Raw genomic sequence first — 24680 nt, 5'->3', positions numbered from 1 at the left:
AAATATTAATAGCTTCGAAGGCGCGTGAAAAGTCAAGGAGCACCATGATAGACCCTTGACCATGATCACGAGCACACAAGATATTATCGACAATGTCTATGAGAGCAGTAGAGGTGCTGCGACCTTTCCTAAAGCCTGACTGATGAACCGGTAGGAGTTTATTACTTTCCAAGTAAGTCGCGAACTGCATATATACAACACGTTCCAAGACTTTCGAAATGCAAGGAAGAATACTTATCGGACGCAAATCTTTCAACTCCGTGACATCTGCTGTTTTTGGTAACGGTGTAACAATGGCTGACTTCCAGGCGTTTGGGAAAGTGTTTGTCAGAATAGATGTGTTAACAATATGAGTGATTGTACCTAAAGAGTGAGGAAGAGTTAGAAGTAGCATATCAAGAGATATGTCATCTATTCCGACAGCGTTAGACTTAATTTGATTTATCACCTTAAAAATGGTAGCTTCGTCTACTGTTTTAAGCTGGAACTCAGACTCTGTGAAGCGGTGGAACTCATAATATGTCAGCTGTGATAATTTAATTTCATTCTCGCCTGGGACTTTCGAAAAATGTAAGTTTATTGCGTCTGGGTCTCGTAAATAGTTTGGGATTACGGCGTGGCGGGTCTTTGGTGAAATATCAACGCATTTCTTCAGGTTATTCCATAAATTCTTAGAGCTGCTTGAGTGCCTATTAATGTGCTGGCTGAAGAAAGCACGTTTTTCTGAATATATTGCTGTATTTACTATACTCTTTAGATTTTTATAGTAGACTTTGTGTATTTCTAATCCAGACAAACGAAACCTGTCATATGCGTCGTTTCGTAATTTCATCATATGCCTAATGGTGAGTGTAATCCAGGGATGGCTAGGCTTATTAACTAAGATTCGTTTTTTGGGTATGAGACTGTCAAGAATTGATAATAAGCACCCATTAAACTTATCTACTAAATTATTAACATTTAAATTCATTTGCAACATTGACCAGTCTATTCCCTCAAAATATGAGCTGAGTATATTATGATCTAAACTTTTTAAAGGTCGAATTACAGTCCATACAGGTGCTACTTTATTATATTTTAATTTTAGTTCCCCACAAATGAAAGCGTGACCACTTAGCGAAGGAATATAATTTACTTGTAAATTTTTTATATTTAAATTTGTACAAAAGACATCTATCAAACTGCTGCTGTGATCTGTAAAGTGCGTTGGTACATTAATATACTGCTTTAGGTTCATACAGGTTAAAAAGTGCTTTAGTTTTTCTGAACCGGAATAATTAACTAAAACATTAATATTAAAATCGCCTACTAAAACCATTGAGTCGTATTTAGCAGAAAAATAAATAATACTCTCCGTAAGCGCGTCGATAAACTGATCAACGTTAAGCCACGGCGGCCGATACGCAGTGCCTATAACAAACCTAAAGGCGTTCACGCTGAGACTTAGCCACATCTGCTCGATAGGCGGAGACGCGGGGTGCGCACATATTCGTGCGTTGATACCGCGCCGCAGGTAGAACCCGACGCCACCACCGCGTGATCGCACGCAGCTCGGTCTGGGCGCGTGACGAAGCCGGTACCCCGGCACTGTAGGCGCGCGCCCCTCCTCCCCGCTACGCAGCCACGTCTCGTTTATAGCCATGATATCAACACCATGCTCTAGAACTGCTGCAACAAATTCGTCTTGCTTTGTGCCTAGTGACCCAGCGTTAAGGAAGCCAATTTTCATATTTCTTTTTCTACTGTGAGTCATTGATATTTTGTATGTCATAAGGATACGTGGCGATTGGTTTGTTGTAAATTAATAAATAATATGATATCGTTAAATAAGAATGTTGACCATAATATGTAATAATGACAAATGTAGGTGACGTCGGAGACACAGTCTGAGTTAAATATATCAGACATTGCTCAGTTATATATATTAAACATAAAAACGGATTGTGCAGAGATACATATATTATGAGATCAGTACCGAAACTGTATATATCGTGGCAAGCTAAGGTAATTTTTTTAAACATTAGGCATAAGGCAAAGCATAAATAAGAAAAAATAAACATAAAAATATGAACAATAATATTAAGACGTACGTATAAAGCGTTAATATACAGCAAATTTAAGTTAATTACTAATAAAAGCACAAGCAGACAATAGCAAATTAATACTATTATTTTACTTTTAGAGCACCAAAAAAATATTTTTTTATATCCGCCTCGCATCTGATACGACGAGCTTCGGTGTCATTTTTTTTCCGCGCGTAAATTCGTCCGTCCCGAGTCCACACGTATTTCCATCCATACTTGGTACCTGCCTGACGAGTGTCGTAGAAGAGTTGCCTGTTGGTTTTAGTCAAGCGTTCATTGACATAAAACCTATCTGTCGGGCCCGGTAACTCAAAGCCTTCGGTATTGACCCCGCGGCGGACACGTGCGGCGCGCAGCATATTGTCTCGCTGCACGCGGCGCGAAAGCCGCACAGCCAGCGGTCGTGGCTTCACCGGTGCTGCTCCCTCCGTCATGCCACGTTTGGGTCCTACACGTACAGCACTCACGATGTCCCTCTCCTCTAGCTCGACACCTAGTTTTTTAGAGACGAGGCACACAAGATGCATTGGGTTTTCGCCATTAGCCTCCGAGAGGCCCGTGATTTCCACATCTGTGAGTAAAAGTTCCTGCTCGCGGTCATTCAAATCAAATTTGAGCCTCTCGACCGTATCCACAAGACCAGTTACGTCGTTTGATGCATATTTGTTCTCCAGCACAGATACCTTATTTTCTATGCACTCCACACGTTTTGTAAGGCCGTCCACAGATGTTAACAACCGTTCCATTTGAGCATTAAAGTTGACAAACTGCTGACGTATATCAGACATTTCTGTCCTAAAAAGGCGTAGTTCCCGAACTATTTCGTTTTCAGGTATGGGCACATGCAGTTTTTGATCTGTGTCTGTTTGGTCTATCACTGAGCAGTCCACCTGGAGTGCGCTCTTAACGGGAGTATCGGTGTTATCGCTGCGGGGTCTTTTAGCAACACATAATGGACATCGCCAGCTAGGTGGTATGGTTGCAGATTTTGGTATCTTTAAACAGGGTCTGTCATATATACCATTGCATCCCACACATGCAATTCGTTCCCCAGTTGCCACAAATCTACCGCAACTGCTGCACTTCATAATTATTTTGTAAGCGAACTACGAACTAATTAATTAATTTAACTAACTCGAAACGAATTAACACAAATCCGTAAGCCTCTTTAATAGAAACCGGTTACTGCCTGGTTTTGCTGTGGCTGTTCAACGTGTTCAACAAATAGTTTTTAGTATTTAAACGAATAGTATTTTCACTGTTTTAAAAAGAAGTCACACTTCACTCACTTCAAAATACTTTAGGATGTAACTAAATTATTTATTATCTTTCGAAAATAACATTAAATGAAATCAGTTTACTGATTAATAAAGAAAACAAAACACACGTCCGTCCACAAAGCGAGTCTGTCGCGTCTGACAACGTTACACGTTAATGATCCTTCCGCAGGTTCCCCTACGGAAACCTTGTTACGACTTTTACTTCCTCTAAATGATCAAGTTTGGTCAACTTCCCAGCAACGCCGACGGCCGCGAAGCCACCGCGTGTCGGTCCGAAGACCTCACTAAATCATTCAATCGGTAGCGACGGGCGGTGTGTACAAAGGGCAGGGACGTAATCAACGCGAGCTTATGACTCGCGCTTACTAGGAATTCCTCGTTTATGGGGGATAATTGCAAACCCCAATCCCCAGCACGAAGGAGTTTCAACGGGTTGCCCGGGCCTCTAGGCCAGGGAGAACATGTTGATTCCTTCAGTGTAGCGCGCGTGCGGCCCAGGACATCTAAGGGCATCACAGACCTGTTATTGCTCAATCTCGTGCGGCTCGAAGCCGCCGGTCCCTCTAAGAAGAATTTTAATACGCCGCCAGTGAGTTGCGCGACCCTGAAGCCGCGCACACCTAAATGACGACGCCTATTTAGCAGGCTAGAGTCTCGTTCGTTACCGGAATTAACCAGACAAATCGCTCCACCAACTAAGAACGGCCATGCACCACCACCCACCGAATCAAGAAAGAGCTGTTAATCTGTCAATCCTTCCGGTGTCCGGGCCTGGTGAGATTTCCCGTGTTGAGTCAAATTAAGCCGCAGGCTCCACTCCTGGTGGTGCCCTTCCGTCAATTCCTTTAAGTTTCAGCTTTGCAACCATACTCCCCCCGGAGTCCAAAATCTTTGGTTTCCCGGAAGCTGCCCGCCGAGCCATTGTAGTAACGTCGGCGGATCGCTAGATGACATATTTACGGTTAGAACTAGGGCGGTATCTAATCGCCTTCGAACCTCTAACTTTCGTTCTTGATTGATGAAAACACCTTTGGCAAATGCTTTCGCTGATGTTCGTCTTGCGACGATCCAAGAATTTCACCTCTAACGTCGCAATACGAATGCCCCCAGTTATCCCTATTAATCATTACCTCGGAGTTCTGAAAACCAACAAAATAGAACCGAGATCATATTCTATTATTCCATGCACGAAATATTCAAGCGGCATTTTGAGCCCGCTTTGAGCACTCTAATTTGTTCAAAGTAAAATTGTCGGCCCATCTCGACACTCACTGAAGAGCACCGCGATAGGATTTTGATATTGAACCGGCGTTTTACCGCCGGCTCACCGACGATATGCTCCGCAGACGTGTCAGTATCACCGCGGATGCGATGCACCGACAGCGCGGCGCACAAATGCAACTACGAGCTTTTTAACCGCAACAATTTTAGTATACGCTATTGGAGCTGGAATTACCGCGGCTGCTGGCACCAGACTTGCCCTCCAATTGTTCCTCGTTAAAATATTTAAAGTGTACTCATTCCGATTACGAGGCCTCGTAAGAGTCCCGTATCGTTATTTTTCGTCACTACCTCCCCGTGCCGGGAGTGGGTAATTTGCGCGCCTGCTGCCTTCCTTGGATGTGGTAGCCGTTTCTCAGGCTCCCTCTCCGGAATCGAACCCTGATTCCCCGTTACCCGTGACAACCATGGTAGTCGCAGAAACTACCATCGAAAGTTGATAAGGCAGACATTTGAAAGATGCGTCGCCGGTACTGGACCATGCGATCGGCAAAAGTTATCCAGATTCATCAAAATTAACGACTTCGGACGCGAGGCCCTCCGTCGATTGGTTTTGATCTAATAAAAGCACTCATCCCATCACTGGTCAGAGCTCTGATTGCATGTATTAGCTCTAGAATTACCACAGTTATCCAAGTAACTGAGTAAGATCTAAGGAACCAAAACTGATATATTGAGCCATTCGCGGTATCGCCTTAATACGGCTTGCACTGAGACATGCATGGCTTAATCTTTGAGACAAGCATATAACTACTGGCAGGATCAACCAGGGAGCTGCTGCAAACAACGATTGTTGTCGCGCTCAGCGCGTCATGCGTCGCGATCTCCCCTTAGGGCGTCGCGACTATGACATCTTGAACATATCGTGAGATATCCGTTCGCGCACTGTACACTATATATCTCAAAGGCATACGGTGCGCGTTGAACGAATCATAAATCGGCGATGGGCCGATTGTATGTTATGAAAGTTCAGTAACGAGAGTCCCTTCGGGTAATAATAAAAATGATGACACGCAATAGAAGCGGTATCAACGTATTAATATCGGTACACGTCGTGATCACAAATCGGATCGACGCCCGGTGCTTGAGAGGAGCGTGAACGTCTCGCACGCGTGAAATGCGCGACGCGTTCCGGCTTGCGGGCCCTCACGTTAAAAATCTTAACAGAGGGAAACCGTCGAAGCCCAGTCGGCGTCTTGGTGCGCGCAAAAAATTTACACGATCGCTTTCAACGTGACGAGGATCGCCGCAGCGTATGATACTATAGAGAGAGTGAAGAGAGGAATTATGAGAAACGAAATCACAAAAAACCTTTCAAATCACCAAATCAAATATCATCCGCATAGGGAAACTCGAAAACGCTCGATCGACACAGCGCGGTGAGTCTGTCTCATTTTTTATATTGTAAAAAAAGAACATATAAAACAACGCGCGACACAAACACAGACACAGACACACCAGCTCTGCCCCGAGAGTACCAACAACCGTATTGTTATTATATCATCGTCGTTATCATCGCGCGCATTCACAAACTTACTCAAATATAAATATATATTAAATAAAATATGAATGACGATGACGACGACGAGAATAATAAAACAACACCACCGTGTTGTGCGTTTTTGTATTTTTGTCGCGTGCGTTTTTCACTCTTTTTACAAGAAAAAACTTGAGCGGCGTTGAATTCGGCGTCGCGAACCGTTCGCTACGGACTCGACTCTCGACGCCGACTGCCGTATGTGTGGTGCACGCGAACGATATGAACGTGTAAACTCTCTGATATGTGAATAAAGTGATTTTGATTTGATTTTACTATTTATTAATAACATAATATTGAATATGCATTGCGGCTTCGAAGAAAAAATCGCTTTTTTTTTTTTTTTTTTTTTTAACTTTATTAATAACGAGTACGATAATGTTCAGTAATAAACGCGCGACACGTACATTTCATTTTCCCTCCGAAACCAAATAAAAAACCTCCAAAAAAAAATATATTTCAAATCAAATCAAAATTCTTATCATACATCAATCTTACTCACCCAAACTAAACATGCGTCTAAACGCAGCACGAGACGAGCCAGCTACTTGATACTACCTAAGACAAGAACAAATTACGGCAAGCGTATGTTTATTTACGAGGGCGCACAACTTTTTAATAGTCTACCTTCATCTCTCAAAAAGATTAGGTCACTAAAAACATTTAAACGTGACCTATCAGACTATATTGTTTCAAAGTTTTTATAAAACACATGTCTGAAATTGTTTGTTATGTGACAGTGCCCTGTAAAAGTGTGTAATCTTAAATTTTGTGAAGAAGAATAAGTACTATAATGTGTAACATGTATGTACTGAACATCTAAAGAACGGCGGATAAATTATTACATCATATTTTTATGTTCTCATGTAAGTGACAATATTATGTTTTTAATGAGAAATAAATATCTTTAAACGTAATTCTTTCTTACTTACTTACTTACTTACCTATTTACTTACTTACTTAGTTGCTTACTTACTTACTTACGTACTTACTTACTTACTTAATCACATTCGTTTTTCGCGATTTTCAGCAAAACGGTAGGTAAGTTTTATCATAAAAGTATCTCGGACAAAAATTGTAGATCGTAAAATTATCCATTAAAAATGTATCAATACTTAGTGTTAGATTCAAAAAGTTAGTTTCCACGCCACCTATGAGGTAGTAGTGTACTTAGCGCGTTTTTATAAGTTTTTGAATAGTTATTATCTCAGAAACGGTGGCTCGTAGGAAAAAAAGTATCGGTACATTTTTTATAGATAATTTTATCACCTACACTTTTTCTCGTAGGTATTTTTATGATAAATTAATAATTAATAATTTATTTTATTTAATTTAAAAAAAAAAACGGACAGAACATGCAATTATTAGGGGACACGAATATTGGTCAAAAACTATAATGTTCTGGTGTACAAGGAACAAGAGAAAAGATGGAGACCGGCAGGGAGCGCCGCGCTCCTCGCGCTCGGCGGTACTCGTTATTGGAGAAAACAAGTAAGTGAGATATCCGTCCGGGGAGACCGGCAGGGAGCGCCGCGCTCCTCGCGCTAGGCGGTACTCGCTATTGAGGAATCGACCGTACCCGCTATTGGGGCCGATCGTACTCGCTTTTGGAATTTGCGCAGCGCGCCCAACACCACCGGAGCCGCCGCCGCCGTCGGCGATGTACACTTATCACAACACTCGACTCGACATAATAACCTGAAAATGATCGTACTCGTTATCATTAGAGTAGTCGCCGTGTACAACATCAACCACGTCTTTCAACTATAATAAATAATAATATATTGTAAAATTTTATAATCATGAGAAATCGCGTGACGCGTCCGTCACGACGAAATATCATGATAATATTATTTATATTATTATGTTATTATAATATTATATGTTGGCCTGTTGTTTGTTTGCACACACACACACACACACACACAACTCTGCTTCTCGGCGACGATGCGTCCTCGGACGAATCACCTGGCGTAGGGCTGAGTCTCAACAGATCGCAGCACGACGCTGCTCTACCGAGCACAACACCCCGCCAGGAACGTAAGTCGTCTACAGACTATTCCGAGCCCCGACATCGAACTGAGGTAAATTCGAAACTTCGACGCCGTGGTGCACGTGTTAATACCGCTCGCACCGTTCGTCGCGTTCCAAATGGGCTTCGACGTCGCGTCTTACGAATAAAACGCGACTAGTAAAGTCACATTGTTTAGAGCCTCCCGACACTCGGGGCTCCACAGTGAGTATATCCTTGCCGGATTCGGCTAGGCTGGCTTCGGCCTTAGAGGCGTTCAGGCATAATCCCGCGGATGGTAGCTTCGCACCACCGGCCGCTCGGCCGAGTGCATGAACCAAATGTCCGAAACTGCGGTTCCTCTCGTACTGAGCAGTATTACTATCGCAACGACACGCCATCAGGAGGGTAAAACTAACCTGTCTCACGACGGTCTAAACCCAGCTCACGTTCCCTTTTGATGGGTGAACAATCCAACGCTTGGCGAATTTTGCTTCGCAATGATAGGAAGAGCCGACATCGAAGGATCAAAAAGCAACGTCGCTATGAACGCTTGGCCGCCACAAGCCAGTTATCCCTGTGGTAACTTTTCTGGCACCTCTTGCTAAAAACTCTTTATACTAAAGGATCGATAGGCCGTGCTTTCGCAGTCCCTATGCGTACTGAACATCTGGATCAAGCCAGCTTTTGCCCTTTTGCTCCACGCGAGGTTTCTGTCCTCGCTGAGCTGGCCTTAGGACACCTGCGTTATTCTTTGACAGATGTACCGCCCCAGTCAAACTCCCCGCCTGGCAGTGTCCTCGAACCGGATCACGCGGGAGTTGTACGGCGACGAGCGTTGCCGCCACGTCGCCACTCTGCACGCTTGGAACGAAACACCGTACGCCCGCCGATATTATCGACCGCGCACCGCTTCCGCCCAACCGAGTAAGTAATGAAACAATGAAAGTAGTGGTTTTTCAGCGACGACCGCGAACGATCTCCCACTTATGCTACACCTCTCATGTCTCCTTACAATGCCAGACTAGAGTCAAGCTCAACAGGGTCTTCTTTCCCCGCTGATTCTCCCAAGCCCGTTCCCTTGGCTGTGGTTTCGCTAGATAGTAGATAGGGACATAACCCACCTCCTTCCCATGGTCTTACCGACCTTTCGGTCATCAAGACCTAGGTACCGACCGAAACAGCGGGAGATGTACCGGATTTGAGGTCCGGCACATTTTCTTGACTCCCTACAAGTTCTCTTTTTTAATATGCGTCCCTAGATGGCCCTCTCCCCCTTTCTGGGGGCGGCCGACCACAGATACGGCTTCTTCGTCGCCGGGCTCTCCTTCTTCCTAATCTCCTCTTCTTCTCTTGGTCTTCCTTTCTCTGTCTTCGTCACCGTCTTGGTTTACCCCTCCATCACTCTCCTGACACGGTACCAACTTGCGGCATATCTCATCAGCCTGGAGAAATTCTCCTCAGAGGATACCAAGTCTCCGTAATAAACTGGTCCTGGTCTTGTCCTCGTTAGATGGTCCAGCATTTCGCCTCTTGCTTCCTCGTACAAGCTGCAATCCCACAGCACGTGGTCGCGGTTCTCGTCCGTCGCGCCACATGGACATGTGCCGTCCCCTTTTAGCCCCAGGTCCCTAAGCTTGCTGTTGAACTGCCCATGTCCCGTCAACAGCTGCGACGTGTAATGGTCGGGATGCACCCACGACGCCAGGAGTCTTTCCCCGACACATGGGAAGAAGCGTCTGAGTTCGCCACCTCTCTCCTCGCGTTCCCAGCGCTCCTGCCACATGTTCACCACTTCGGAGTGGATGTCCTTCTTTAATGACGCGAGCTCCTTTTTAACCCTATCGCCCCTGGTCGCCTCGATCTTGCCCGCACGATAAACTTCCAGGTCTGCCGGAAGTACCCCTGCTAAAACTGGCAGTGCGGCCGTGCTCGTGGAGCGGTACGCCTTGGTGAGCAGCACCAACGACGTTCGTTGAGTCCTGAGCAACCGACTCGACACCACATGCAAAAATGCCCTGTGATACCAGGTGCTTGCCGCGTAAGTCAAGGTTGCTACGAATGTCCCTCTATACAAGAGCTTAAGTGCCTTGTATCGTATGCCCCAAGAGGTTGAAGATACCCTAGCCATTTTGCCGAAACACTTCGCGGCTCGCTCCCCGATATCCAAGGCGTGCTCTGCAAATGATCCCTTACCATCAATTGTGATGCCCAGTATTTTTACATTATCGACCGCTGTGACAGATTGCCCGTTCATTCTGATGACCGGAGGTCGCCTGAGAGTTCCCTTTAAAGTTATAGACTTTGTTTTCCTGGGAGAAAAACTCAGCCGGTTTCTGACCCCCCAGTCTGTGATTTCCTCAAGCGCCGCCCGGGCATTGGCCTCGATATCCGCTCTGGAGTTCGCCTCTATGAGGAGCGTCACGTCATCCGCATACGCTACCATTCCCACCCCTGTTGGCATGCTCGTTTCCAAAAGGTCGTTCAACAACACGTTCCATAAAGTCGGGCCGAGCACTGAGCCCTGTGGACACCCCATAGTAGAGGTTTTCCACACTGCATCGGCTCCAACGAACATACCTACTCGTCGGTTGACGAAGTAGGAACTCAGACAACGGTAGATGTTGGGTGGGCAGCCTCCCTGCTTGTACTTAAGCAGTACCATTGGCCACCATGCGTTGTCGAAAGCCCCAGATATATCCAACGTGATCGCGTGTACGTACTTGTGTGTGCTGGTGTTCACTGTTAATTGAATAGCGTTCAGTGCCGTTATCGTGGACCTCCCTTTCATAAACCCATGTTGACGGGTTGACATGCGACTGTACAGACCCGGAGTACATTCGCATATCAACTGCTCAAGCACCTTACCCAGTACTGGCAAGAGGGTGATGGGTCTATACGCCTTTGGGTCAGTCGCCTTCCCATCACCCTTTGGCAGTACTATCAACCGGCCTTCCTTCCATACATCGGGAAACACGCCCTCTTCTATACACTTACCGTACATTACAGTCATCTCGCTCGCGGCCACCTTCCACGCTGCTTTTACTATCCGAGCGGTGATCCCATCTGTACCCGGCGCCTTGTTCGGTAGGCTCCGGATAATTTGGCCGATCTGTTCCCTGGTGGGAGGGCCCACCGTTCGACCACTGGGCACGCAAGCTGCCGCCAGGCGCACCTGTACATGATAGTCGGAATCAGCCGCCCTGTCGTCGTCCGGACACATCACTGCCAGTATCCCTCCCATAGCGCTGCGGATGTCAACAGCGTAGCCTTGCGCAAGCTTCAACCCATTAATGACGTTCGCGGGCGGGCGCACCCTGCCGGTAGCGGCCCGGTACGCCATGCCCCACGGATCGTCATTCCCACTGTCGGCTAATTTCGAGAAGTGGTTGGTCTCCGCTTCCCGCATAGACTTCCTATATATCGTACGTGCTCGATGGAAGCGTCCTTTGCAGATTTCTTCTGCCAGTCCGCCCGCACGCCGAGACTGCTGCCATTCCCGACGCAACCGGTTGTGCTCCCTACGAAGGTGATCAAGTTTTCTTGACCACCATTCATGACCCCGCACCCGATTTTTCCCCTTGTCTACACCTAAACACTCCCCAGCTGTACGATCGAGCATCGAGACGAACTGCTTGCACAGTTCTTGTGCTGGCTTTCGGTAGTCCAGCCTACCTACACGCCACGAGAGTGTTGTACAAAACCGATCCCAGTCCACACTTCGATCCCGGTACCTCGTTGGCTCTCTCCCTGGCTCTAGCTCTCCCTGGTGCCGTGCGGCTGATGGGTCGTCCTTTGCGATGGAGAACGTTATGAGCTGGTGGTCGCTTGTGCTCTCTTCTTCCCTGACTTTCCAGTCTGTTAATGGGACCCCTCTGGTTGTTAATGTGACGTCGATGTTGGAGGAACCGTTAATCGTCTTAAAAGTATCCGGTTCCCCCGCCTTATTGTGCACGAGGAGCCCCCTCGAGAGTATAAAGCTCTCCATCGCTGTCCTCCTCCTGGATGTCTCTGCGCCTCTTCCCTCGAACTGCTCACGGCGACTGTGCCAGAGCGGCGAGTGAGTATTGGTATCGGCCCCGATGACAACTTGTTTTCCCCGGAGGACTTCCAGTACGCGGTCCAAGTGGTGAATGTGGATGTCGATGTTCTCGCTATACTGGAAGTACGCCGATACCACGTAGATGTCGCCGCCGCCCCCCCGGAAGTGTGCTACTAGACAGTGCGATGTTGAAAGTTCCGGCAGGATCAATCCCGCTATCCTGGTGCTGTTTAGGTAGATACCTGCCTTCCCTTCGTCCGTGCACTGCAGCAGCCCCTGCAGCTGGGACCTCCCATATTGTTCTTGAACAAGAACGATATCGAGACCCAGCCTGTGGGCGATTTCCGGAAGTTCCGCCGTCGCCGTTGCCGCTCCCTGGAGATTTATCTGCCCGACGTTCACATATCTGTGGTTAGCAGCCATAGTTGGTTCGTTCGGCTGCCCTCTTCTGCGCCGCTATTCTGGCCGGACAAGTAAGCGCTGCGGTCCTGTGGTCGTCGCCTAACTTCCCTGCTTTGACACAGGTGGCGCACCTCTCCTTCTTCGACTTGCACTCCTTATGGCCATGCCCGACGTCACCGCACTTACTGCAAGTCTCCCTCTCTGCTTTGCAGTGCTTCATGGAGTGCCCATACCACTGGCATTTTGCACAGCAGGTGATGTCCAGGAAGTCCCTCACTAAATATCGTTCCCAGTCGATGTAGACTCTCTCCCTGGACATTAAACGATCCCTCCACTTAGCACTGCATGCCAGCACTACAGTGGTGCAGGAGCCCCCCTTTGTCTTCTTATAGAAGGCCACCTTGGGAAAGCCTTCCTTGGGGTCCACATCGTTGAAATTCTGGGTGCGGAGCGCGCCCAGCAAGTCTTCTCCGTCCTTCACATGGCCGCTCACGTTCAAAATTGCAACAAGCGGCGTCTTCTGGCCCGTCTCCTGCACCTTCAAGTTCGCCGGCATGGCCTTTCTGATTTTCTCTATATCCTCTCTATTCCTTGTCTGGAGGACAACTCCTGCATTCCCCACTTTGCGCAGACGTGCCACCTGCAGCCCCATGGTATGTGGGTTAATTGCCTCTTTTAGAACGGCCTTGGTCTCCTCGGCTGTTTTAATGGAGCTGTCCTCCGATGGGTACACCGCTATTGAGGTACCCATACTCACTGGTTTTGGCTGTGTTGCTGTCCTCCCTGTTCGCAGCATGGTCGCGTACGTCTCCTTTTCCATTACGACCGGGGCCCCCGCTTCTCCGCGGAAGGCCTTGGATTGCTCCGACGCTTTTAACAATCTGCCCGCGAGAGTGGCGACCACCGCCGTGAGGCGCTGAACCTGGGTTCCAATTAGCCCCAGGTCCGACTTGTTAAGCTTATTTGTTGGGCCCGTTGCCGCCGACATTATGTTGCTCCCGGCCGTATTTGCCAGCTCAATAAGCTCCTCGATGTCTTGCTCCCTCATTGATTTTGGTTCCGCCTCCTTCTCCTTTTCTCCTCTCGGTAATTCTCTCCTGGAGCTGCTAGCTACCGGCTCCAACCGGCGTCGGATTGCCTCCTGCAGCTCCTCGGGTGACTGTAGCGGGCGCTTCTCCGCACCCTGGCTCACCTCAGCCACGCTGCTGAATCCTCCTGGAGGTGTCCTAGCCAAGGATTTCCTTGGCGTGAAGAGCGCTAACGCCTCAAGCTCCTCCAGCTCCTTCCGCTTCTCCTCAACCGCCTCCCGAAGGAGGCGCTCGGAATCGTCCATACTTGCACGTCAGACAAATACGCACGCACAATAAAATACACGAAAGAAAAAAATAAAAGGCAAAAATAATCCTATAGCTACACTGAGTCCTGTCTCTTCCCTAACACTAACTAACTAAAGGCTAAATAACTACCTAATACCTAACACTAAATAATTCTTATAAGCTATCTAAATAATATGAAGTCAATAAAGTATAATAAAAACACAAAAGAATATCAAATAAACAAAGTCATTAGCTAATTACTGCAAAAAATGGTTCAACAAAAGAAATAGCGTAAACAAAGTAATTAGCTAATTAGTGTCATAAATCACTGATAAAAATACGCACCTGTGGCTCCACCCACACTGCTTACAGTGGCGGACGTCGCGCACAAGCTCCACCCACACAACGCGATTGGTCAAGAACACAACGAATCACAGAAACTTGGGCGGCGACTAACGCAGAGAGCACAAAACACGTCCGCTCGCTACGAGAGCCGGCGACGAAGTAGATAGTAGTAAGTAGATAGGGACATAACCCACCTCCTTCCCATGGTCTTACCGACCTTTCGGTCATCAAGACCTAGGTACCGACCGAAACAGCGGGAGATGTACCGGATTTGAGGTCCGGCACATTTTCTTGACTCCCTACAAGTTCTCTTTTTTAATATGCGTCCCTAGATGGCCCTCTCCCCCTTTCTGGGGGCGGCCGACCACAGATACGGCTTCTTCGTCGCCGGGCTCTCCTTCTTCCTAATCTCCTCTTCTTCTCTTGGTCTTCCTTTCTCTGTCTTCGTCACCGTCTTGGTTTACCCCTCCATCACTCTCCTGACACGGTACCAACTTGCGGCATATCTCATCAGCCTGGAGAAATTCTCCTCAGAGGATACCAAGTCTCCGTAATAAACTGGTCCTGGTCTTGTCCTCGTTAGATGGTCCAGCATTTCGCCTCTTGCTTCCTCGTACAAGCTGCAATCCCACAGCACGTGGTCGCGGTTCTCGTCCGTCGCGCCACATGGACATGTGCCGTCCCCTTTTAGCCCCAGGTCCCTAAGCTTGCTGTTGAACTGCCCATGCCCCGTCAACAGCTGCGACGTGTAATGGTCGGGATGCACCCACGACGCCAGGAGTCTTTCCCCGACACATGGGAAGAAGCGTCTGAGTTCGCCACCTCTCTCCTCGCGTTCCCAGCGCTCCTGCCACATGTTCACCACTTCGGAGTGGATGTCCTTCTTTAATGACGCGAGCTCCTTTTTAACCCTATCGCCCCTGGTCGCCTCGATCTTGCCCGCACGATAAACTTCCAGGTCTGCCGGAAGTACCCCTGCTAAAACTGGCAGTGCGGCCGTGCTCGTGGAGCGGTACGCCTTGGTGAGCAGCACCAACGACGTTCGTTGAGTCCTGAGCAACCGACTCGACACCACATGCAAAAATGCCCTGTGATACCAGGTGCTTGCCGCGTAAGTCAAGGTTGCTACGAATGTCCCTCTATACAAGAGCTTAAGTGCCTTGTATCGTATGCCCCAAGAGGTTGAAGATACCCTAGCCATTTTGCCGAAACACTTCGCGGCTCGCTCCCCGATATCCAAGGCGTGCTCTGCAAATGATCCCTTACCATCAATTGTGATGCCCAGTATTTTTACATTATCGACCGCTGTGACAGATTGCCCGTTCATTCTGATGACCGGAGGTCGCCTGAGAGTTCCCTTTAAAGTTATAGACTTTGTTTTCCTGGGAGAAAAACTCAGCCGGTTTCTGACCCCCCAGTCTGTGATTTTCTCAAGCGCCGCCCGGGCATTGGCCTCGATATCCGCTCTGGAGTTCGCCTCTATGAGGAGCGTCACGTCATCCGCATACGCTACCATTCCCACCCCTGTTGGCATGCTCGTTTCCAAAAGGTCGTTCAACAACACGTTCCATAAAGTCGGGCCGAGCACTGAGCCCTGTGGACACCCCATAGTAGAGGTTTTCCACACTGCATCGGCTCCAACGAACATACCTACTCGCCGGTTGACGAAGTAGGAACTCAGACAACGGTAGATGTTGGGTGGGCAGCCTCCCTGCTTGTACTTAAGCAGTACCATTGGCCACCACGCGTTGTCGAAAGCCCCAGATATACAGTAGTAAAGTAGATAGGGACAGCGGGAATCTCGTTAATCCATTCATGCGCGTCACTAATTAGATGACGAGGCATTTGGCTATCTCAAGAGAGTCATAGTTGCTATCGCCGGGCGGGGGGTCTGGGGGGCTGGCAAGCCCCCCAGCGCACCCGGCCCGACGTCGGATGGCGGTACTTACTGTCTGCCTTTCTAACTGCTAGAATCCCAACGCACACCGCCTACTAGGTAGGTTACAGCACAACAGCTTTCGCTCCAGTCCCGGTATAGTGCGTTTACCCGCGCTTGCTTGAATTTCTTCACGTTGACATTCAGAGCACTGGGCAGAAATCACATTGCGTCAACACCCGCGAGGGCCATCGCAATGCTTTGTTTTAATTAGACAGTCGGATTCCCCTTGTCCGTGCCAGTTCTGAGCTGACCGTTGAACGGCGGTCGTACAGTACCGCGCCGATCGCGCACGAGACGAAACCGACGCGGACTTACGGCTAGGAAGATCCGCGAAAGGCCGGAACGCGGGTCCGGATTCAGCACGACGCGCGAGACCACCTTGCGATGGAGACACGCGCGAGCATCGACCAGGCCCGGCAACGGCCGCATCCGCTTCCCGTCCAAACCCGACACGCCCCGGTCCTCAGAGCCAATCCTTATTCCGAAGTTACGGATCCAATTTGCCGACTTCCCTTACCTACATTATTCTATCGACTAGAGGCTCTTCACCTTGGAGACCTGCTGCGGATATGGGTACGAGCCGGCGCGACATCTCCACGTACATCCCTCACCTGAATTTTCAAGGTCCGCAGAGAGTATCCGGACACCGCCGCAAATGCGGTGCTCTTCGCGTTCCGAACCATATCTCCCTTCTATAGGATTCCATGGAACTCGAACGCTCAGGCAGAAAAGAAAACTCTTCCCGGACCACTCGGCGGCGTCTTCAGGCCACTTTGGGTTACCCCGTCGAACACTCGCTTGAGAAACGAGAGAACGATTATTGAAACGGTTCCGCTGCCGGGTTCCGGAATAGGAACCGGATTCCCTTTCGCTCAAAGGGCGTTATTTATCATATACACAAAATATATATAAACACGCCGCATCGACATAAGATCTCTCCTTGAGCTTAGGATCGACTGACTCGCGAGCAACTACTGTTCACGCGAAACCCTTCTCCACGTCAGTCCTCCAGGGCCTCGCTGGAGTATTTGCTACTACCACCAAGATCTGCACCGACGGAGGCTCCAGGCGGGCTCACGCCCAGACCCTTCTGCGCACTCCGCCGCGCACGTCCTACTCGTTACGGCATAATACGCGTGCGCTTTGACACGCACGCGCCGATTGCCGGTAACGGTAGTGTATAGGCAAAACGCTTCAGCGCCATCCATTTTCAGGGCTGGTCGCTTCGGCAGGTGAGTCGTTGCACACTCCTTAGCGGATTCCGACTTCCATGGCCACCGTCCTGCTGTCATGAGCGACCAACGCCTTTCATGGTGTCCCATGAGCGTTTTTTAGGCGCCTTAACACTACGTTTGGTTCATCCCACAGCGCCAGTTCTGCTTACCAAAATTGGCCCACTTGGCACCGTCATCAGATCTCCGGCTTCATCGTTCGAGTAAGCCGGAGTTCTCACCCATTTAAAGTTTGAGAATAGGTTGAGGTCGTTTCGGCCCCAATGCCTCTAATCATTCGCTTTACCGGATGAGACTGTTACGAGTCGACGCCAGCTATCCTGAGGGAAACTTCGGACGGAACCAGCTACTAGATGGTTCGATTAGTCTTTCGCCCCTATACCCAGTTCCGACGATCGATTTGCACGTCAGAATCGCTACGGTCCTCCATCAGGGTTTCCCCTGACTTCGACCTGACCAGGCATAGTTCACCATCTTTCGGGTCCCAGCATCTGTGCTCAGAGCGCGCCCGCATTCGCTGATTGGAAACGAGACGCCTCGGGAGTGCGAGAGATCGATTTTTGACGACCGACGCTCCATCCTCCCTGAGCGCGCGACAAGCGCGCGCCTTCACTTTCGTTGCGCCTTTCAGTTTTGTCTGTTTGAATTCATAACTCAATGACTCGCACACATGCTAGACTCCTTGGTCCGTGTTTCAAGACGGGTCCTGCGAGTGCCCGAAACAGTAACATCGCCGACTGATACGCGCACAGTCCGAGACTACACGGCTGCGACGACAGCGGCGTCGCGTCAGCATCCGCACAAGGGCAGGATGTCGACGACGACTCTCGCTCGCGTCGGGCCGGACGCGTCCCCGGATGGAGACGCGTGCGCGTTTCATGACAAGTACCGTCCGCCGCCGGCCGGCGATCGTCACGGTCGGACGGCTGTGCGCGTGAACGCGCAGCCGCCCGGCTCCCGGACAACGCTTAGGCCGAACAGACGAACGGGTCGCGATGCATAATGTGTACTAAGAGAGAAGTGCACGCCGTCCGGGTGCGTCAACGGCGGCGACCGGTGAACGCGAGCACGAGTCTCGCGCACATCGCGGCACGCCGCCGTACGCCCCGGAGTGACAATGAATCTCTCCGTTCGTTCATTCGAGTTTCGCAGGTTTACCCCTGAACGGTTTCACGTACTCTTGAACTCTCTCTTCAAAGTTCTTTTCAACTTTCCCTCACGGTACTTGTTCGCTATCGGTCTCGCGGTTATATTTAGCCTTAGATGGAGTTTACCACCCACTTAGGGCTGCACTCTCAAGCAACCCGACTCTGAGGAGAGTCCCTCTCGCGGACTCGCTCCGTCGCTACGGGCCTGGCACCCTCTATGGGAAAACGGCCCCGTTCAAGACGAACTTGGACGGGAGCGGCGACCGCGAGAAAGCGGAACCTCCCTAACACCACATGTCCCGCGACCGTGACGACCGCGGGATTCGGCGCTGGGCTTATCCCTGTTCGCTCGCCGCTACTGAGGGAATCCTGGTTAGTTTCTTTTCCTCCGCTTACTAATATGCTTAAATTCGGCGGGTGATCCTCCCTGATCTGAGGCCAACGATAAAAAGTATGAGGCAGACACGATATCCGTCAGCGCAGCGACACCGTCGTGCGCGCGCCGCCAATAAGTCTCAACGACGTATCGTCGACCCGCGCACGTACCGCGATCGAAGCGCCCTTCGGACGTCGAGTCCGCCTACTCGTTTGCACGCTCACGTCGGGCCGAAATAACACGTGCAGCGCACGGGACGCGAACCGAAGGCGCAGCCACGCACGCCGTTCACATAGAGAGCTCTGCATAGATTAATTAAAATTAATCACGAGATATCCGCGTGTGACAGCGAACGAGCGCGCCCCGGTACCGCGCCCGTCTCCGTGACCCACGTCGGGCGTGAGGCGGAGACGGCGTTGCACGCGAACAGCACCACGCGTTGCGGCTTATTTTACATTTTCGAACGGATCGAGCGGGCCCCGGAAAACCGGCGGGGTTTACCCGAGCCCGGCCCGAAGACCGTCACTCGTTTTACACGTTTTTTAGGCGCGCAAACAGTGTTGTCAGCATACAGCGACGGCGTCGTCGTATTCTTTTATGCAGCCGGCCCTCAGACAGGAGTGGTCCTGGATATTTCTCCACGGACCGCAATGTGCGTTCGAAATGTCGATGTTCAAATGTGTCCTGCAGTTCACACTATGACGCGCAGTTAACTGCGTTCTTCATCGACCCGCGAGCCAAGTGATCCACCGTTCAGGGTAATAGTTTTTATATTTAGAAAATACGTGAACGATCTCTGTGTGTAACAAAATATTATGTGACGCACGCATTGCGCGTACGTCGTGATCTCGACTCGCTTCGCACTCGACATGAGCGCGTCGCGAGACGCACGCGCGTCGCGTACATGCGAACCGCGCCCGCCGAAGCGTCGTGCCGGAGACGTCGTGCCGGACACCCCCCACATGCGGCGGGAGATGTCAGCGCGCGCGCGGCAAACGCGACAACGGAGCACAGAGAGCACATCGCGAGCGCGAAAATAATCAGTGATTGACACGTGATTGAAGTTATCATCGTCAACAGTCGGCTGTGAGCGAAGCGTGTCGGCGACAACGCTCGCGCACGCGACCGTTACACGTTAATGATCCTTCCGCAGGTTCCCCTACGGAAACCTTGTTACGACTTTTACTTCCTCTAAATGATCAAGTTTGGTCAACTTCCCAGCAACGCCGACGGCCGCGAAGCCACCGCGTGTCGGTCCGAAGACCTCACTAAATCATTCAATCGGTAGTAGCGACGGGCGGTGTGTACAAAGGGCAGGGACGTAATCAACGCGAGCTTATGACTCGCGCTTACTAGGAATTCCTCGTTTATGGGGGATAATTGCAAACCCCAATCCCCAGCACGAAGGAGTTTCAACGGGTTGCCCGGGCCTCTAGGCCAGGGAGAACATGTTGATTCCTTCAGTGTAGCGCGCGTGCGGCCCAGGACATCTAAGGGCATCACAGACCTGTTATTGCTCAATCTCGTGCGGCTCGAAGCCGCCGGTCCCTCTAAGAAGAATTTTAATACGCCGCCAGTGAGTTGCGCGACCCTGAAGCCGCGCACACCTAAATGACGACGCCTATTTAGCAGGCTAGAGTCTCGTTCGTTACCGGAATTAACCAGACAAATCGCTCCACCAACTAAGAACGGCCATGCACCACCACCCACCGAATCAAGAAAGAGCTGTTAATCTGTCAATCCTTCCGGTGTCCGGGCCTGGTGAGATTTCCCGTGTTGAGTCAAATTAAGCCGCAGGCTCCACTCCTGGTGGTGCCCTTCCGTCAATTCCTTTAAGTTTCAGCTTTGCAACCATACTCCCCCCGGAGTCCAAAATCTTTGGTTTCCCGGAAGCTGCCCGCCGAGCCATTGTAGTAACGTCGGCGGATCGCTAGATGACATATTTACGGTTAGAACTAGGGCGGTATCTAATCGCCTTCGAACCTCTAACTTTCGTTCTTGATTGATGAAAACACCTTTGGCAAATGCTTTCGCTGATGTTCGTCTTGCGACGATCCAAGAATTTCACCTCTAACGTCGCAATACGAATGCCCCCAGTTATCCCTATTAATCATTACCTCGGAGTTCTGAAAACCAACAAAATAGAACCGAGATCATATTCTATTATTCCATGCACGAAATATTCAAGCGGCATTTTGAGCCCGCTTTGAGCACTCTAATTTGTTCAAAGTAAAATTGTCGGCCCATCTCGACACTCACTGAAGAGCACCGCGATAGGATTTTGATATTGAACCGGCGTTTTACCGCCGGCTCACCGACGATATGCTCCGCAGACGTGTCAGTATCACCGCGGATGCGATGCACCGACAGCGCGGCGCACAAATGCAACTACGAGCTTTTTAACCGCAACAATTTTAGTATACGCTATTGGAGCTGGAATTACCGCGGCTGCTGGCACCAGACTTGCCCTCCAATTGTTCCTCGTTAAAATATTTAAAGTGTACTCATTCCGATTACGAGGCCTCGTAAGAGTCCCGTATCGTTATTTTTCGTCACTACCTCCCCGTGCCGGGAGTGGGTAATTTGCGCGCCTGCTGCCTTCCTTGGATGTGGTAGCCGTTTCTCAGGCTCCCTCTCCGGAATCGAACCCTGATTCCCCGTTACCCGTGACAACCATGGTAGTCGCAGAAACTACCATCGAAAGTTGATAAGGCAGACATTTGAAAGATGCGTCGCCGGTACTGGACCATGCGATCGGCAAAAGTTATCCAGATTCATCAAAATTAACGACTTCGGACGCGAGGCCCTCCGTCGATTGGTTTTGATCTAATAAAAGCACTCATCCCATCACTGGTCAGAGCTCTGATTGCATGTATTAGCTCTAGAATTACCACAGTTATCCAAGTAACTGAGTAAGATCTAAGGAACCAAAACTGATATATTGAGCCATTCGCGGTATCGCCTTAATACGGCTTGCACTGAGACATGCATGGCTTAATCTTTGAGACAAGCATATAACTACTGGCAGGATCAACCAGGGAGCTGCTGCAAACAACGATTGTTGTCGCGCTCAGCGCGTCATGCGTCGCGATCTCCCCTTAGGGCGTCGCGACTATGACATCTTGAACATATCGTGAGATATCCGTTCGCGCACTGTACACTATATATCTCAAAGGCATACGGTGCGCGTTGAACGAATCATAAATCGGCGATGGGCCGATTGTATGTTATGAAAGTTCAGTAACGAGAGTCCCTTCGGGTAATAATAAAAATGATGACACGCAATAGAAGCGGTATCAACGTATTAATATCGGTACACGTCGTGATCACAAATCGGATCGACGCCCGGTGCTTGAGAGGAGCGTGAACGTCTCGCACGCGTGAAATGCGCGACGCGTTCCGGCTTGCGGGCCCTCACGTTAAAAATCTTAACAGAGGGAAACCGTCGAAGCCCAGTCGGCGTCTTGGTGCGCGCAAAAAATTTACACGATCGCTTTCAACGTGACGAGGATCGCCGCAGCGTATGATACTATAGAGAGAGTGAAGAGAGGAATTATGAGAAACGAAATCACAAAAAACCTTTCAAATCACCAAATCAAATATCATCCGCATAGGGAAACTCGAAAACGCTCGATCGACACAGCGCGGTGAGTCTGTCTCATTTTTTATATTGTAAAAAAAGAACATATAAAACAACGCGCGACACAAACACAGACACAGACACACCAGCTCTGCCCCGAGAGTACCAACAACCGTATTGTTATTATATCATCGTCGTTATCATCGCGCGCATTCACAAACTTACTCAAATATAAATATATATTAAATAAAATATGAATGACGATGACGACGACGAGAATAATAAAACAACACCACCGTGTTGTGCGTTTTTGTATTTTTGTCGCGTGCGTTTTTCACTCTTTTTACAAGAAAAAACTTGAGCGGCGTTGAATTCGGCGTCGCGAACCGTTCGCTACGGACTCGACTCTCGACGCCGACTGCCGTATGTGTGGTGCACGCGAACGATATGAACGTGTAAACTCTCTGATATGTGAATAAAGTGATTTTGATTTGATTTTACTATTTATTAATAACATAATATTGAATATGCATTGCGGCTTCGAAGAAAAAATCGCTTTTTTTTTTTTTTTTTTTTTTAACTTTATTAATAACGAGTACGATAATGTTCAGTAATAAACGCGCGACACGTACATTTCATTTTCCCTCCGAAACCAAATAAAAAACCTCCAAAAAAAAATATATTTCAAATCAAATCAAAATTCTTATCATACATCAATCTTACTCACCCAAACTAAACATGCGTCTAAACGCAGCACGAGACGAGCCAGCTACTTGATACTACCTAAGACAAGAACAAATTACGGCAAGCGTATGTTTATTTACGAGGGCGCACAACTTTTTAATAGTCTACCTTCATCTCTCAAAAAGATTAGGTCACTAAAAACATTTAAACGTGACCTATCAGACTATATTGTTTCAAAGTTTTTATAAAACACATGTCTGAAATTGTTTGTTATGTGACAGTGCCCTGTAAAAGTGTGTAATCTTAAATTTTGTGAAGAAGAATAAGTACTATAATGTGTAACATGTATGTACTGAACATCTAAAGAACGGCGGATAAATTATTACATCATATTTTTATGTTCTCATGTAAGTGACAATATTATGTTTTTAATGAGAAATAAATATCTTTAAACGTAATTCTTTCTTACTTACTTACTTACTTACCTATTTACTTACTTACTTAGTTGCTTACTTACTTACTTACGTACTTACTTACTTACTTAATCACATTCGTTTTTCGCGATTTTCAGCAAAACGGTAGGTAAGTTTTATCATAAAAGTATCTCGGACAAAAATTGTAGATCGTAAAATTATCCATTAAAAATGTATCAATACTTAGTGTTAGATTCAAAAAGTTAGTTTCCACGCCACCTATGAGGTAGTAGTGTACTTAGCGCGTTTTTATAAGTTTTTGAATAGTTATTATCTCAGAAACGGTGGCTCGTAGGAAAAAAAGTATCGGTACATTTTTTATAGATAATTTTATCACCTACACTTTTTCTCGTAGGTATTTTTATGATAAATTAATAATTAATAATTTATTTTATTTAATTTAAAAAAAAAAACGGACAGAACATGCAATTATTAGGGGACACGAATATTGGTCAAAAACTATAATGTTCTGGTGTACAAGGAACAAGAGAAAAGATGGAGACCGGCAGGGAGCGCCGCGCTCCTCGCGCTCGGCGGTACTCGTTATTGGAGAAAACAAGTAAGTGAGATATCCGTCCGGGGAGACCGGCAGGGAGCGCCGCGCTCCTCGCGCTAGGCGGTACTCGCTATTGAGGAATCGACCGTACCCGCTATTGGGGCCGATCGTACTCGCTTTTGGAATTTGCGCAGCGCGCCCAACACCACCGGAGCCGCCGCCGCCGACGGCGATGTACACTTATCACAACACTCGACTCGACATAATAACCTGAAAATGATCGTACTCGTTATCATTAGAGTAGTCGCCGTGTACAACATCAACCACGTCTTTCAACTATAATAAATAATAATATATTGTAAAATTTTATAATCATGAGAAATCGCGTGACGCGTCCGTCACGACGAAATATCATGATAATATTATTTATATTATTATGTTATTATAATATTAT

The 24680-nt window shown here is 48.5% G+C and overlaps 3 non-coding genes across 3 annotated transcripts; all 3 read right to left on the bottom strand.

Moving 5' to 3' along the window:
* Positions 1–3516: 3516 nt before the first annotated feature.
* LOC126975159 (small subunit ribosomal RNA) lies at positions 3517–5418 on the bottom strand. The gene has a single exon (XR_007731664.1). It is a non-coding gene; the product is annotated as a small subunit ribosomal RNA (ribosomal RNA).
* A 14179-nt stretch (positions 5419–19597) lies between these two features.
* On the bottom strand, positions 19598–19754 carry LOC126975160 (5.8S ribosomal RNA). Its single transcript, XR_007731665.1, has one exon. It is a non-coding gene; the product is annotated as a 5.8S ribosomal RNA (ribosomal RNA).
* Positions 19755–20129: 375 nt separating this feature from the next.
* On the bottom strand, positions 20130–22034 carry LOC126975147 (small subunit ribosomal RNA). Its single transcript, XR_007731653.1, has one exon. It is a non-coding gene; the product is annotated as a small subunit ribosomal RNA (ribosomal RNA).
* Between the last annotated feature and the right edge of the window lie 2646 nt (positions 22035–24680).

Source organism: Leptidea sinapis, chromosome 34 (genome assembly GCF_905404315.1).
Source record: "Leptidea sinapis chromosome 34, ilLepSina1.1, whole genome shotgun sequence".
Taxonomy (NCBI): domain Eukaryota; kingdom Metazoa; phylum Arthropoda; class Insecta; order Lepidoptera; family Pieridae; genus Leptidea; species Leptidea sinapis.
Note: the sequence above shows the minus strand (reverse complement) of the source record. Positions and strands in the feature narration are given on the sequence as shown.